Below are 16036 nucleotides of genomic sequence, written 5' to 3' on the forward strand. Positions count from 1 at the left end.
CTAATAAGGACATGAAGTTCAGAATGGGTGCTGCCCCTCCAAGACGAGTTAACAGTGGTGAATTCACTAATATGCATTATTTAGAACTGGGAAGGACAAGCTATTAACAGCCACTAGCCATGATGGCTATGTGCTACCTTCAATATTAGAGGTTGCTGGTGAGCACAAGTGGGGAGAGTGCTAATTGTGGGTTTCCATAGCCATCTGGTTGGCCACTATGGGAACAGAATGCTGAACCAGATGAGCTTTTGGTCTGCTCCACCAAGGCTTTTATGCTCTTGGGAGAACAGACTCCAAGACATGAGAGCTGGGTGTACACCAGGCATCCCCAAACTGCGGCCCTCCAGATGTTTTGGCATACAACTCCCATGATCCCTAGCTCAGTGTTTCTCAACCAGTGTGCCTCCAGATGTTTTGGGACTACAACTCCCATCATTCCTGACCACTGGTCTTGCTAGCTAGGAATGATGGGAGTTGTAGTCCCAAAACATCTGGAGGCACACTGGTTGAGAAACACTGCCCTAGCTAACAGGACCAGTGGTCAGGGATGATGGGAATTGTAGTCCAAAACATCTGGAGTACCGAAGTTTGGGGATGCCTGGTGTACACAGTGTCTTTAACAAGGAAGCATTCTGGTAATTAGACAGCAGGAATCCAGGAGTTGTAGCTTCAAGTCTGACTGCTCCGTAGAAATTGGGAAGCAAAAGGCAGTGAGTGTTAAACCTGGTGCCCTCTCACTTGAAACTATGTGAGCTGTTCTAAATATCAGGAGGACACCAATTTGGGATAGGCTAGTTTAAACCCTGGTGTCCATGAGCATTAATTATCCCCAGTTTAGTTGTCTCTAATGCAGCGAGCTCTGGTCCATGGGGTCACGAAGAGTCGGACACAACTAAACAACAACAATGTAGCTTAAGTTACCTTTGACAGATTCCTCTCAGTCTGCCCCTAGGATGTTTAAAAGGAGAGGTGGCTGAGCATAGTGACATCTCATTTACTCTGGGGGTTTCTGTACATTCCACCATTGTGATGCTTTCCAATAGCAATGCATTTTACATTGAGGAGGGTAAGTGAGAAAGGGCTCTTGTGAGTCCTCAAAGGGGAGAACCTTTGTGAAAGGTTTCAGGTGCCAAAGCATCCAAGATCTTTGAAAAGATTAGTGCCTTTGAGGCTTCACAAGAGCTCTTTCTCTATTATTCTCCATATGACCAGTTCATTACCTAATGTTATAGTCAATGCTACTAAGAAGCACCACAATTGGAAAGTCAGAATCCCCCAGTGAACTGTTGCTACATCCAGACACTTCTTTAAACATTCTCGGAACAGACAAAGAGAGGAAGCAGTTACTAGAAACAAAGCTGTGTCAGAAGCATGGGAGGGGGAATCTTAAAAGGTAAAGATAAAGGGACCACTGATCATTAGGTCCAGTCACAGACAACTCTTAGGGCCAGTCTATAATAACAGTATACCCAAATCACAACTGTGCTCATCTAGAGAAAAGGTGGAAGGGGACAGGAGAAAGAAAGGAAGAGGAGTGGAAATCAAATAATCTAAAAAAAAGGCCTTTAGCACTCTCTTCTATTTGTTAGTCTAGTTCCTCCAAGAAGACAGCAGTACTTACAACCAACTCAACATTTTCTCCTTACCCAATGCCCTTTTTAAAAGCTAATAAAAGGAAGGAAAAGACTGTTCAGAGAATTGGAATTTGAGCTCACAGCTGTTCTTTCAACATTTATAAGAGCTACTTCTTACAATTCAGGGTGGAACACTCTTAACTCATACGCCATCCCCACTCGTCTCCGCCCAAGATACCAGGGTTCAGAAACGCAGTTGCTCGGGGCATAGTCCATGTGTGTTTACGTAAACTGTCAGGTATCAGAAAAGTAAATAATTTTCTCCATCAGGAAAATGGGATATGAAGGGGGTTTTATTCAACATATTTTCATTATCAAGAGGAAAGAGATTATTAATATATGGACTTTCTATTTTCAAGGATTGTGCAAGTATGAGGGACAGAGTTACAGATTTGAAACATCTGGGGTCACTGCTCACTAATATTGCACAAGATCACTATCTAAGTTCAGATCTCCATCTTTATAAATTGGAATTATTATAGTTTCTAGCTGGGTTTTTGATAAAGGATGAAGAAGCAATGTGCAAAGTATTTTATTCTTAAGAGTCTATAAAGGTAAAACAAAGGTATGATAAAGGTCTACTGTTTTGGACTGGATGGATGAAGCATTTAATGTACAGTCAAAAGCAAAAATAGAGATCATCAGTTACTGATGTTAATGAAAGCATTTATATGCCAACGCACTACAGAAATTCTACAACCTAATATCCAAGGTTTTTGGAAACCAGCAATCTCTATTTCAAAAATATGTACCATATTTTTTGGACCATAACACACACTTCCCCCCTCCTAAAACGGAAGGGGGAAAGTCGCTGTGTGTTATGGAGCGAATGCCAGAGCCCGCACCAGAGCAAGAGCCCTGCAAGAGCCAGAGCCCCGCAAGAGCCAGAGCCAAAGCCGCGCTCAGCGGGAAACCGGCTCTCGGGCTGCTTCCGTGACAGCGAGCGAGGTGAGAGGAGACACAGAAGGGAGCCCCTTCCGCCCTCCTCCCAGCTTCCTTCCTTTCTTCCTTCCCCCCTCTTTCTTTCTCTCTCTCGAGCCCCTTCCTTCCTTCCCTCCTTTCTTCCCACTCTCCCGCTCTCTCTCCCTCTCTATTCACCCCTTCCTTACTTCTCTCTCTTTCTCTCTCTCACACACCCCTTCCGTCCCTCCCTCTTCCAACTTGAATAAAATATTGGGGGGGCAGGTAAGCCCCATCTCACATACCGTATCAGCCTCCCCCTGCCTCCACAGCGTTCAGCGAAAAGCGGGGGGCAGCGGAGGGATGCTGCTCGTTCTTCCCCGCCAACCCCCACTGCCTCCTTTGCTCCCCCTCCAGAGCCCCCTCCCAGCCTTTTAGAGGAGGAAAACCAGGGAAATATTTTTTTCTTGTTTTTCTCAAAAAACCTAGGTGTGTGTTATGGTCCAAAATACGGTACATTTCACTTTGAAAAGTACTGAATATCTGAAACACATGCAAAGACTAATCCACATAATTTCTATCTTTAACTGGTGCTTACATTATTCCATTCATGATTCTACCCCTCAGATAATACAATGAGGGTCAAATTAAATGCAGTTTGTGGAAGATCTGTTATTAAGATCTCTCCCTTCTCATTCTTTTAAACTCCATAAAAGCAATCAGCAGCTTCATAGTCAGCATTGGCTCTCAATTTTGGGAGACTCTTAGGCAAAATGTCCTCAGGAAGCCCATCTGCTTGCAGCATTCACCACTGCCTATTTGCTTGTGCTATGAATGACCCTATCTAGGTAAAGCATCCTGTTTCTCTGAGTGGCCAAGCAGCTGCATTTGAGACACCCACAAAGCAGAACACGATGGCAATAGCATTATATTCTCCAGCAACTAGGGACATAGTATCTCTAATCCTGGATGTGTGCCATAATCACTGATAGCCTTATCCTCCATAAATTTGTCTAATACCCTTTTAAAGCCATCTAAGTTGATGGCCATCACCACATCTTGCAAAAGCCAAGTCCATAGTTTAATTATGCGCAACTATGAAGTACTTTCCTATTAACTGTTCTGAATCTCAAATCATTCAGCTTTATTAAAATAATCTCTCTATCTACTTTCTTCACAAATTTTATAAACCATTATCATGTGCTTCCCTCACCTGCCTTCCCTCCCCAACCAGAAACCCCAAACACTATGACCCACACATTTTTCCAGTGCTGCACATGGAACTAGGTGTGTGCTTCTTTGGGCTCCACCTTGTGCAACTGCTTGCAGTTATTAGAAGAGACCTTCTGCTTGTCAGAAGATGGACTTATCTACTTCAGCCCCTTCTTCGTTTTCAATTGCAGTCGCTGAAAACATTTTCTGAGCTAAACAAGCTGCTATACAATTTAACTTCCACACTGTAGTTCTGAATACTAGTTTGATGATGAGCAATATTTCATTCTATATACATTTTCAGGCCTACAGGATGTTCTCAAAAGAAAGTGAACTTTGGGATATACCGGTAATCATTCATTGCTGAACTGTTACATAATTCTGACAAGTACGTGATCTGCATATTTTTAGTGCTAAATGACAGGACGTTCCTAATGTCCTACTGTATAATTAAACTGTAAATACCGGTATTATTAGTCACAAGGCCAAACAGGTCAACAGTGATGCTAAATAGTTCTCGTTTATTTTGCACATGCCAGTTATCAGCATGAGTTTATTTGCAACTAATTCTAAGCCACACAACTAAATATTTTAAAAAGACAAAAATACCCTGATTCTCCTATGTGAGAGCTTTGGAAATCTCTACTGCAGAACCCAAAGTTTCCACTCCTATCTTCAAAATTACCATACTTCTTCTATGAAATGTCATAGTAATTCAAGATTGCACAGTATTCAGGATGAGAAGAAAAGTCTGAAAGAATGCTATAAACCAAGCTGAAAGATAAACATTAACTCATAGCCAGCTAGCACCTTCATAGTATAATAATAAGCAATTTCAAATTTAGCGCCTTTACCCACAAAGGGAAAGAGCCCTCTTTATTTCAATAATGGAATCTAAGTACCAAACAACGCCTTCATGAATCTATAATTCCACAATAAATACTTATTATTTTCCAAAATAGCTTAAAACCTCCTCCACTATGACTCGAATGCTTAGATGATTATTTGATTGTTTGTCTCAGCTGCCTTTTAAGACATGAAAGTATCTGCCCAGGAGAGTGAAGGACTTTATAAAAGCAGACTGATCCAAATTCTGTTATAATGATAATGTTATAATGGCATGACATGACACAGATTAGAAAGAAAAGAGCAGAACATGAATTTTAAAACAAATGGAGTAATAGTATAAAATATTAAAATCAGTTAAAGCAATTTGCAATCAGAAGAATTGGGTGGGTCCATAAGGGATGGACAAAGTGATACTGTGGGCAAAATATATGCTGTGAAGAAGACCTGGATCCAGTAATATGTCAGATATGTTTTATATTATATTAGTTATATTATATTATATTATATTATATTATATTATATTATATTATATTATATTAAAGTTTTGAGTGTCAGAACTCTGAAGAGGAAGAGATAAACACCCATGCTGTTTGCTTACAGAAGCAACACTGTTGGACTCTGCAAGATAACTCTCAGAAGAGGGTTTCTTTTAAGGAAGGTTGACTGCTTGCAGTTGCTGCCTGTAACTTGAAAAGTGAAAAAGCAGGAATTGTCTAAACATAACTTCTGATTTATGGAGTATGATCCTTTGACAATGTTATGGGTATTGAATGATATACTAATATTAAGTTATCAATTAAAAGGCAAGGAGAATCAATAGGTCTACTCTGAATAAGTCTTAGTTGGACAATCACCTAAATCTTTTAGAATAGTCAAACCACATTGATCAAAGTACTACTACAGATACACAGAACATATTTCAGAACAACACATACAAACCATTATAGATCTTTCTTGACAGTTCTAAATTGACTCAGAACAGAAAAATATGCAAGTACATATTTAGGTATTTAGTAGATTTATATCCCTTTTTTCAACAAAAGTCCTCAAAACAGCTAACATTTATAAAATGTAACAGATAAATCAAGCAAATAATAAGATGACAAGGCCCACAGTGAATATAAGCACAATAAAGCATTATCAAGAATCACAAGACACATATTCAGCAGGAGACATTTGGTCTTTATGGCCAAAAAAGTCTCAGAAGGATCAGAGAAACCACATTTCTTGCCGCTCAAAGCCAGCACCCCCTCTGGCCTTTGTTACTGCATCTCACTTTTGGCTATGCAGAACATGTATATACGACTGGGTGACAAGCCCTGCCAACTATTTGTTTTAAATGCTACATACACTGTATTACAGAATATGTACAGTTGAATTTAATACCCTTAAGGGACACAATACAAGATTTACAGTACTTTTCATTTCTTCATGCAAAGCTGACAAGGTTGTCATTGACAAAACAGAAACTGGGTGAAATATAAAGCAGGATACAGAAACAGTCCATACAGTAATTCCACCACTCACTCCAAACAGAAATAATGGATCTAGAGCATGGTAAATTGCTGAAAGGCAATTAATTATCAGTTCTAATCAGTATAACTGTATAACACAAAAGAGCAAAAGCAAAAGGGAGAGGGAAATGCCCCTTTTAGTCTTCTTGTGCATGGATTATTTTAGATTAAGTCTTACTCTATCAGTGTAACCTCATCTACTCTATGGCTTATAACAACATCAATTAATCAAAATAATAAAAACTCCCAGGTGATTGGAGTAACTAACTTTATAAGCTGTCTTTAAGTAACCGACCTATAAAGCCTAGCTACAAGGCAAGTGTGGAATAGATAAGATTCAAGAATAGGAAGACAAAAGTCTACACATTAACTCACATTCCACCTGCAAGACAGTGCCCTTCCAGGCTTCTTGCTTCAGAATTTCATTGACATTTGTCCTTATTCCCTCAGGCAACATATACTTGTAGAGAGGGGATAACAACTAATGTCAATGAAATTCTGAAGCACGCCTGGTGGGGCACCATTTTGCTGGCTGGATATGGGCGTACATGTATCCATTGCACAGAATATCATAATCACCAGTCAATATATAATAGGAAGTCTGTCTTGTGTACAATTCAGAAACAGCAGGAAGTGGAGAAAGTCCTTAGGAGGAACAGCGAGCTAGTTCAGTGAAATCCCCCAAAGTAGAAGCAACACATGGATCAAAGGACTGAGGTGACTAGCACTTGGATAACCATAGTTTGGACCAGAAAGTAATATTGTTTATTACTTTCTGGTCCAAACTATGGTTATCCAAGTGCTAGTCACCTCAGTCCTTTGATCCATGTGTTGCTTCTACTTTGGGACAGGAAGGGAAGCATATTTGAAAGAAAAATTAGGGAGAGTAATTTTTACTCAGTGGGAAAAAGATGCTGAACCTAGGCAGTAAATGTTGCTGCCCTTGCACACATAAAAATATTGGGGAAGAGGAGAAAAGAGGAGAGATGTGAAAACTCACCTCAACCCATTACCCCAGTCCATAATGTAAGAAGAGGATAAACTGAGTCTAGTAATACTTCATGTTATGTTAAACCCATGCAGTAATGGGAAAGAACAACAATGGGCATGATAGGTGGGGCATAGCCCATGAAACCAAACCCATAAAACAAACAAGAGCCTTTGTAAGAGGCAAAAGAGGAAACAGTTCATAAAGGACAGATCTTTAGGAAGAAAAAAGTAGACTCTGTTACAATTCTTGAGTTGTAGACCCTATCATTTCTCAAGAGCATTTCAATTATGAGAAAGAATAACCACATAAAATGCTGTTAAGATGACACTTTCTTCTTCTTTTACAACTTAATCTTGGGAGTAATTGTTGTAGCTCTTCACTACATTTGCTGGGGCACAGGAAACCCGTTATTGAACAGGTGTGGACCCTTGCCTGCAGGCTTTGCTTACTAAATAGACCTTTATTCTGATGGGGGGGGCTGTTTTTAAAACACACAGCCCTGATATTGAAAACTCTCCCTCTTTTCCCAGTTTTGAAGTGACGGACCTGCTGTTTTTAACGTGCAGAGGAAAGTATAGGGACGCCACTGGAGAGTAAGACAGTTTTTTCTGTTTAGGCTACTTTTTACACCCCATCATTAAAGTAATACTCAAAGAGATGGAACAGTAACAAAATAATTGTGTGTGGCGGGGGGGGGGGGAGGTTGGAGAGGAGAGAACCTAAGAACCACCCTGCTGGATCAGGCTCGTGGCCCATCTAGCCCAGCATCCTATCCTCATAGCGGCCAACCAAATGCTTGTGGAAAACCTGAGAGAAAGAGAGCGATTGGGAGGGAGAAGCCCACATAAGATGCTATGGCTCTGTGTGTGTGTGTGTGTGTGTGTGTGTGTGAGAAACATCTAATTAAAAATGCCTTTAAAATTCAATTAAACGAACAGTTTGAGGAGGGAGGTGGAGGAAAAGAAAAATAAGCTGGAAAGGAGAATAGGAGAAATCAACAGCAGAAATTTAGGTATTTGGGATGGGGGGCTTGTCTTTCCCTGCAGAGGGTGGTGATGATGGATGGGCAGCCCGGACATGGCTGGGAATGTATATTGGCCTCTGGGCCAAGGTCACAAAGCCGCCTCCCCCCCCCCCACGTTGTCGCCGCTTTGGATGGCAAAATGGGGAGGGTGCGAGAGGGGGGGAAATCGACAGAAGCCCACCAGCCGCGCTCCTCCCCACCCATCACCTGCTCCTTTCCGCCACATTAGGCAGGTGCGTAGGTGCCTCGACCACCCGCATCTCCCCCCCTGTCCAAGTGGAAGAAGGGCGAGGGGACTGCTAGCGCCAACATATCCTCCCCCTCCCAATTTAGGGGGGTGTCTATTGGTCGCCGCCCAATTTGGGAGATTGCCTCAGGCCCCCCACCCCACCCCCTCGCACATAACAGACATCCCTTCCCCCTTCTTCGTGCCCGCCCCCCTCCACCAGCGCACCTCACGCCGCAGCCTCACCTGCGTAGGCCCGGTCTGGGCGCTCCCGCTCTCTCCTGTCTTGACTGCGACTCCCATCTAGATACGCCGCCACACACCCGCGCCTGGTTCGGGTTCCCAGCTTACCCCTCCCCTCTCCCTCTCCTCAGCCGCCGCCTTTGTCACTCCATTGGCGTCCGCGCCTGTCACTCTCCACCTTCAGCCGGCGCCGGATTGGCTGTCGGAAGCCGGCCTTTCGTCCAAGAGTGGGAACGGGGAAAGAGAAGGGGGTGGGAAGAGGTTGTCAGGGCGGCGGCGGCGGCAAAGGCGGCGGTAGCAGCAACGACGCCGACGCCGCCCTGCCCTCTTCGCAGCAGTCCGGGGAAGAAGGGGAGGAGGAGAAGCATGCCCATTGGTTCCTTATGACGCAGTTGGGCGGAGACACGAGGCGCCATTGGACCAGGAGGGGTGTCAGTCAGGGCTGAATGGAGAAGTGACGCGTGCCTGAGCGTTGCGTCGCGCTGAGGGGAAAGAGGAAATGAGCGGGAAAGTGGCGGGGTGGGGGTTGGGTTTTTGTTTTGTTTTTTACCTCAGGTGGAAAATGCTGCCTCAGTTCTTTTGCCTCAGGCTGTCTTCTTGCTCATTCATTCATAATATTTCTTCATTGCCCTCCCTTTCCAAGAGAGTAACATACCTACAAAAAATAAAGATAAAAAAGAGCAAAAAACTTCAAAAGATCAAAATATTATATAGAACAGAAAGGAGCCATAGCTCAACTATGAGAGCAGGTGCTTTGCATGTGAAAGGGAGCCAGGTTCAGTTTTTCAAGTGGGGCTGATGCCGATCTGTGTAGTAGACAATACTAAGCAACATGGGCCAAGGCAACTTTCTGTGTGATGTTGAAAACAACGGGGCAATCTGAAAAAATGGGCAAATAGGAAGGCCTTCGCCTGGCTTGGGAAAGCTTATAATGTTAGGCAAGCCATGTTTTCCCCTCAGAATGTATATTGGCCTGTGCATGACTTGTTTCCTCCCCACTGGGAAACTGCCAGCTTTCCCCAGGACAAACGAATCGCGGCCGCTTTACAGTAAAATCAAGCAAAATTAAAAAATGTTCCATTAGTGAAAATAACATACGAAATGCATATCAGCGATGTTGCTTTGCAAAGATTTGTATGTTACGCAAAAACGCATACAAAAACATGCATATTAAGAGGAATTTGCACTAAAATGCTGATTATTTTTTATGATTGCTTTTGTGGATCTAATTCAAGATTGGGGGAAAATGGCAAACTGAGAGGAACTGAACGTGGCATATTTGCTCATCCCTAAATAGCACTATGCAAAACTGTAGCCATTTATTGACCTTTTCTCAAGTGGTTGCCTACATTGTCTGGAGAGAGGGTGGAGTTCCACAGATCCTTTTGTGATGCCCTATGATTCATCCTGCGGGCCTCTTTAAGTGCAGTCTTAGCCTCTGCACGTGGCAGCTCATGTGTTTATGAACAGGTCTCTTGTCCAATGCCATTCATTCTCCTCCTCCGTGTGCAAAGCCAGCCTGTAGGCTGCGCAGAGAGGCTGGTCCAAACAGAGTGAGCAACAGTCCCTTTCATAGTCATCCAAGTGTGCAGGCCCGTGCTGCATGCAGAAGATATGAAAGGAGGAAGGCAGCTGCTGTGCACAGACTGCCAATGAGATCGAAAAGCTGCCTTTGCAGTTCCTGTTTCAGTACAAACATTTGGCTGCGGGCTACCACAAAGAGCTGGCCCTGCCTATCTCCCCCACCTCCCAAGTGTGCCCCAAGTGACATACTCCATGTGACAAGCCATGTCAAAAAATACAAGGGGGCATTAAAACAAAAAGTATTTTGGGAGAGACAAGGGCATGCCATGACTGTGTCCTTGTCCCTGTCCTGTGATTGCCTTTGTCCTGTAATACATCTGCACTTACAATTCACTCACTAGCCATGACTTACTCTCATTGCAGCAAAATAAAAAAAAATCCTTCAGTAGCACCTTAAAGACCAACTAAGTTTTTATTTTGGTATGAGCTTTCGTGTGCATGCACACTTCATCAGATATATCTGATACTTCTTCAGATGTATCTGAAGAAGTGTGCATGCACACGAAAGCTCATACCAAAATAAAAACTTAGTTGGTCTTTAAGGTGCTACTGAATGAATTTTTTAATTTTTGCTTCAACTCAGACCAACACGGCTACCTACCTGTAACTAGTCTCATTGCAGCCATAGTGAACATAGTTTAAAAGGATGGCCAGGGATGAATTTTTCCCTCTACAAACCCCTCCAAAGAAAGAAAGAAAGGCAGGCATGCAGCTGGTGAGAGATACATTGGTCTGACTCATGCTTCTATGCTTTAACCTCTAGATCTTCCTTTCCATCAGCTATTCTTGGATGAAGAAAGAGATGGTGCCTTTTAAAGAATGCTACAGTTGCATGCATTAGGAATTTCTATCCTAAATATTTGGACAGCGACTGAAAATTCTTCATACTCAACTTACCAGAGCACTAAAGAAAAGTCATGAATAACAACCGGGGGGGGGGGGGTGTCCTCCACAATAAATAGGAATTAGCTACAGATCTGAGTGTTTCCTGTTATTGCTATCATTAATAAAGAAGGAAGGAACTGCAGAAAGAGGAGAGCAAAAGACAGCAAATAATTTTATAAAAATCCCAACTGCAGCCATTGAGGCTTTATTTATTCCCCACTCAAATGAGGTCTCTTAGATGCTTTAAAGCTGGTTGATGGTGGGCTTACACTAATAAAATAATTGTTCATCACATTTGCATCCAGACTTCATTCCAGTGAGCTCTGTGCTAAGCATACTGTGTTCTTTTATTTGATCCTCACAGCAACCCTGCGAGGTACGGGCAGCTAAGAAACTATGATTAGCCTAAGGTCAATGAGCTTCCTCCTGAAGGGCAAAGTACACATTGTGCACAAATTTTATTTTTAGAAAAGGGAGCAAGTTAAAGGGGAAAGGCAACGAAAGAGAAGGCACTCTATTTTCAAGTGTTTAAAGCATAACTCAGTTTCAGTGATCCACATATTTTCCTTATAAAAATACCAAATGTTATGTCTTTTAAAAATGTATTATTACAAGTGATACCTTCAATGGAACATTGCAGGCTGGAGCGCTCCTGCCGGATAGTAATATACTTCTTCTGGCTACTGCATTCCATTTCCCCTTCTAGTTGGACTGTTTCACTCCAACCGTCAGTCAGCATTGCATGGACCCTTAGCAAACCTAATCCTCTGGGCTATTTTGGGGTTTCCCTCCCCATTAGGTGTTCTCTGTTTTGTTTGTTTTGTTTTGGTATGTGCACATCTGCAAAGCTTGGGCTTCCCATGAGCCTGCTAATATCTCCCTCTTGTGTGTGCATGGTGACATTTTGGCACAAAAGCACTGACACTCACATTTGGACCCTGAATATAGAAAGAATGGTTTGCTTAACATTTGCCTGGCCTTCAAATTATCATGTGCATGCGATTGCTATACTAGACCTTCATAGCGACTGCCAAAGGTGGCACTTGCTGATTCAACGTGACAGCTCCTTTGTGTGTCTTGGATTCACATGTGCTTACAGAATAATTGAGTCATATGTTCTCATTGCTGCCTCTTGATAGCAGCGGCTGCAGTCCTCCCACTTATTTCAGATTGGTCCTACTAAATTTAGTGGAAGTGCTCCAAAATGGCTTGAGGACCAAGTGTAAACATTTATTCAGTTTGGTAGATTAGTCCAAACTGCAGCTGGTAGCTGTAATAACAGTCACCAGCAAAAGCAAAAATAGACCAAAAATAATACTTATTCTATCTTGCATATTGCATGGCTGGGGTAGAAGATATGGGGGACCCTGTGCCAAACCAGATATAGGAGTTCCCAACTCTCTATAAATGACTCTCTTTTCTTTTTTAATTCATACCCAGAGACAGCCCCTGCAGAGGATCCATGTGACTACTAAGTACATTACTTGGGCATACAAACTCTTGTGGAAGCAACATCTTTGGACCTGAGCTCAGGAAATCCTCTTTTGTCAGTTTGCAGTAGGAAATGATGATCGATGGCACTGATTGACTGGTACCTGTGCTGTAATGCACTGTCATAGAAGGCATAAAAGGACACAGCAATTGTTGCTTTATGTGGGGCTGCCGTGGAAGATGACTTGGAAACTTCAACAGGTCCAAAATGCAGCAGTCAGATTACTGGCTGGGGTTAGGGTTGCCATACGTCTGTACATTACTGGGATTTCGAAAGGTGGAATTGACATCCGGGGGTAATTTCTGAAAGGCGGCACTTTGTCCTGAATCTTAGACAAGTCAATTGAAAATATGGCAACCTTAGCTAGGGTTCCATTTAGAACTCATACCGTAAGTTTTAATTGCAGTGGTTGCCAGTTTGTTCCTGAGCCCAATTCTGGGTGCTGACATTAGTGTATAAAGCTCTAATCAATTTATGCTTAGAATTGTTCAGAATGCACCAGTTTTAGGCAAGCAACTCTTTGCTATGTTTTACCCAGTCAAATATTAAACTCAGGTACTGATTTTTATTGGTGTTCTTACTTGACTTCCACCAAAATGGTGAGTTGCAACAACATAAAAATGCAATAGCAAAACCAGTTAAAACATTTTACAATCTGCATGGACGCTAATCTGCATGGCGGGGATTTCCATGGTTAAAGAAGATAATTAGGCTTAAATCTATGGACATACTTCAGAAGGAGGGAAAGAAGCGCTGTTTACTGCTGAGAAATTTATGCTGCCGAGTGAGAGGAGTCAAAGATTGTACTGCATCTGGAAGAAGGATTGATGGGGACGGAGCGATAAGGGGAGTGAGTTTTTATTTTATTTTTTTTCTTCATATTGTTGCCTCGTACCTTCCCGGACGCGATGTCCTGGCTTGTTTGGAGTGAAAGAGAAGCAAAAGACTGTGTGAGTTGAACCTTATAACTGTTGTTACTGATGAGAAAAGCCCCCCCCTAGTCGGACGGAAGGAGTTCTGAATGCGTTTGGAGGATTTATGAGCTGTGACGCACTTTAAATTGGAGCAGCGACCTGAAGCTAAGTTCAGCTATAGGGCAAGGAGATCCATTAATTTACCAAGAGTCTATGGTTTGATGTTTGGGTCTCCTGCCTGGAAAAGCTGTAAATTCTATAATGATCGTAAATCTTCATGGCTATGAGAGAAAAGCGAAAGTGATTTGAGCTTTTTAAGATGGCGCTACTTCGAATTGCTTCAACGCAACAGGAGCTCCATTAAGAAGATATATGGGGAGGCTGGACTGATTAACTCACACAGGAGAAAGAACATCTGTGAGACTTTGTTTGATATTTATATCAGCAGCTGGGAAACAATCGTGAAAGTGGAAAACATCTATGTGACTGTAAGGGGAAGATCTGGATTATTATGAACTTGAAGGACGATTTGAACTTTAGAAAAAAGACGGCAGTGGACAGTTGCGAGGAATTCCCAATTTCTTGAAGCATGGGAACCCAAATAAAAAATTCTTTAGATGATTTGGCATAACATTCGGTCTGATTGATATATATATGTGTATAATTTGAAATATTGAATGTGATATAATTGGTTTTAATTGGAAAATTAATAAAAATATTTAAAAAAAAAAAAACATTTTACAATCAGAACAACAGGGTGGGTCCTAAATATATTTTAAAACCTGCCTTCTTCCCTACAGACTCTCTTGGGTGTTCAGATCAGCAGAGGGGGCCCTCTTGGTAGTTTTACCATCTCAGGAAAGGGCATTCTGTGTTGCAGCCCTTAAATTGTATAATCCCTTCCTCACAGAGGCGTGTCTGGCACCACTTTGTGCAGAGAATCCTCACAACTTTCAGGACACTTAACCCTGATACTTTAAACTAGAAATGCCAAGGATTGAATCTAAACCACATTTTCTACCACCCTGAGCTAGAATCTTTCCCCATAGTCAATGTTTGAGGCAGCCCTGTTGTCCAAGTTTAAAATGGTGACTTGGTCCTAAATTATACAAGTCTCAACAGTACAGTACTATTCTACATTAACGCTGACTATATTAGTATCCTGGGTGTTTGACATAGTTCTGTAAAAATATCCTTCCTTCACTACTGTGTTGGGTTTTTTGTGTGCATTTGCTGAAAGCGTAATTTATTTAAAAAAAACAAGTTTGTAAGAATGTAGTCACATTTTCCAAAGGCTAGTACGTCTGTCAAGGTGACTAAGTCCCAAAGATTCTGAGTCACCATGGAGGAATGGAACAAAGCCATCAGGAAGAAATTGCTAAATTTAAAACATGTAGCCTGATCCCATGGGAATTTGGCACATGTAAGCCTGCTTAATGAAGTAATTGAGCATAGATATGCCTGACGCTGCCTAGAGTACTGTCATGGACTGATTGGACACAAAGGAATGGTGGGAGGAACCAGCTGGGGAACCATCTAGGAAAAAAGGCTCAGAGCCCAGGGAGTGGTGGTGGGACAATGATGAGTGGTCCGAGGGAGAACATTGAGAAGATGAGGTGTTGAAAGCTGAAGAGGTAACAGGCTTTCATGAGCTGGGAAAGTCTGTGACAGAGAGAGGTCCAGAATAAAAAGCAGAATCTGAAGTAGGTGAGTAGGAGGAGGGACGTCAAGAAGCAGAGATGAGTTAGGCTGGTGAAGAGTCATGGGTGTATTCCACTCCTGCTGCAATAAGCTCTCTTCCCCACTGGCCTCCCAGAATGAAGAGGGGCATGAAAAGAGTGAAGGCAAGGTTGGTTTCACGCAGGTGCAGTCTCTGACTGGGAAAAAGGAGAGGACTTAGATGGCTGTGGGGAGGCAGGGACTATCAGGGGACAAGACCTACCAGGGGAAGAGCTGCTGTCTTCAGTAGGCCTGACGCTCCTCCAAGAACATGTTCATGCTAATAAAGAGTTAACTCCAACTTGCACAGTGTGATTTACTGCCTGCTCACTGACACAGGTACCTTTGCCAACCTAGTGCCCTCATGATGTTTTGGACTACACTTCTCATCCACCCCAGCAAGCACAGAGGGAGTTGTTGTCCAAAACCTCTGGAGACGGGTATCAGTTTGGCAAACATAAGAAGAGCTTGCTGGATCTGGTCAATGGTCCAGCATCCTGTCCTCATAGTGGCTAATCATATGGCTGTGGGAAACCCTCAAGAAGAGGCAGAGCGCGGCTTCCGGTTGACCACGCCATCTTGCTCAGACGGGGGTCCGCACAGCGGAGCGGACCTCGGCGCTTCAGAGGTGGAGGGAATCGTTCCAGCGAAACGAAACCTCCTTAAAAGCCCCAAATCGTGCTTTTTGGGGACAGATTTTGCCTGGCGGCGCCAAAAGCGGGCTCTCTCCTCCCCGGATCGGCTTTGTTTAAGCCCCCGAGAGCGAGGAGGTGAACCGCGGCGGACAGGCTGACATTGCTGCTCTGAGAGTGCGAAGCTGCGAGTCTGGGAAGTGGAGGTGGCCAATTC

At 42.9% G+C, this 16036-nt stretch overlaps 1 protein-coding gene across 4 annotated transcripts in view; it reads right to left on the bottom strand.

Moving 5' to 3' along the window:
• ABHD2 (abhydrolase domain containing 2, acylglycerol lipase) overlaps positions 1 to 8947 on the bottom strand; it is a 47667-nt gene extending 38720 nt beyond the window's left edge. The window contains exon 1 of one of the 4 annotated variants that reach the window (XM_088657125.1): positions 8597 to 8947. The gene's annotated coding sequence lies outside the window, so the exon portion shown is untranslated. The remainder of the gene's footprint in view (positions 1 to 8596) is intronic. The other 3 variants (XM_088657126.1, XM_035131222.3, XM_088657124.1) reach the window with 3 other exon arrangements.
• Positions 8948 to 16036: the final 7089 nt, after the last annotated feature.

Source organism: Zootoca vivipara, chromosome 13, assembly GCF_965207765.1.
Source record: "Zootoca vivipara chromosome 13, rZooViv2.hap1.1, whole genome shotgun sequence".
In the NCBI taxonomy this organism is placed as follows: Eukaryota; Metazoa; Chordata; class Lepidosauria; order Squamata; family Lacertidae; genus Zootoca; species Zootoca vivipara.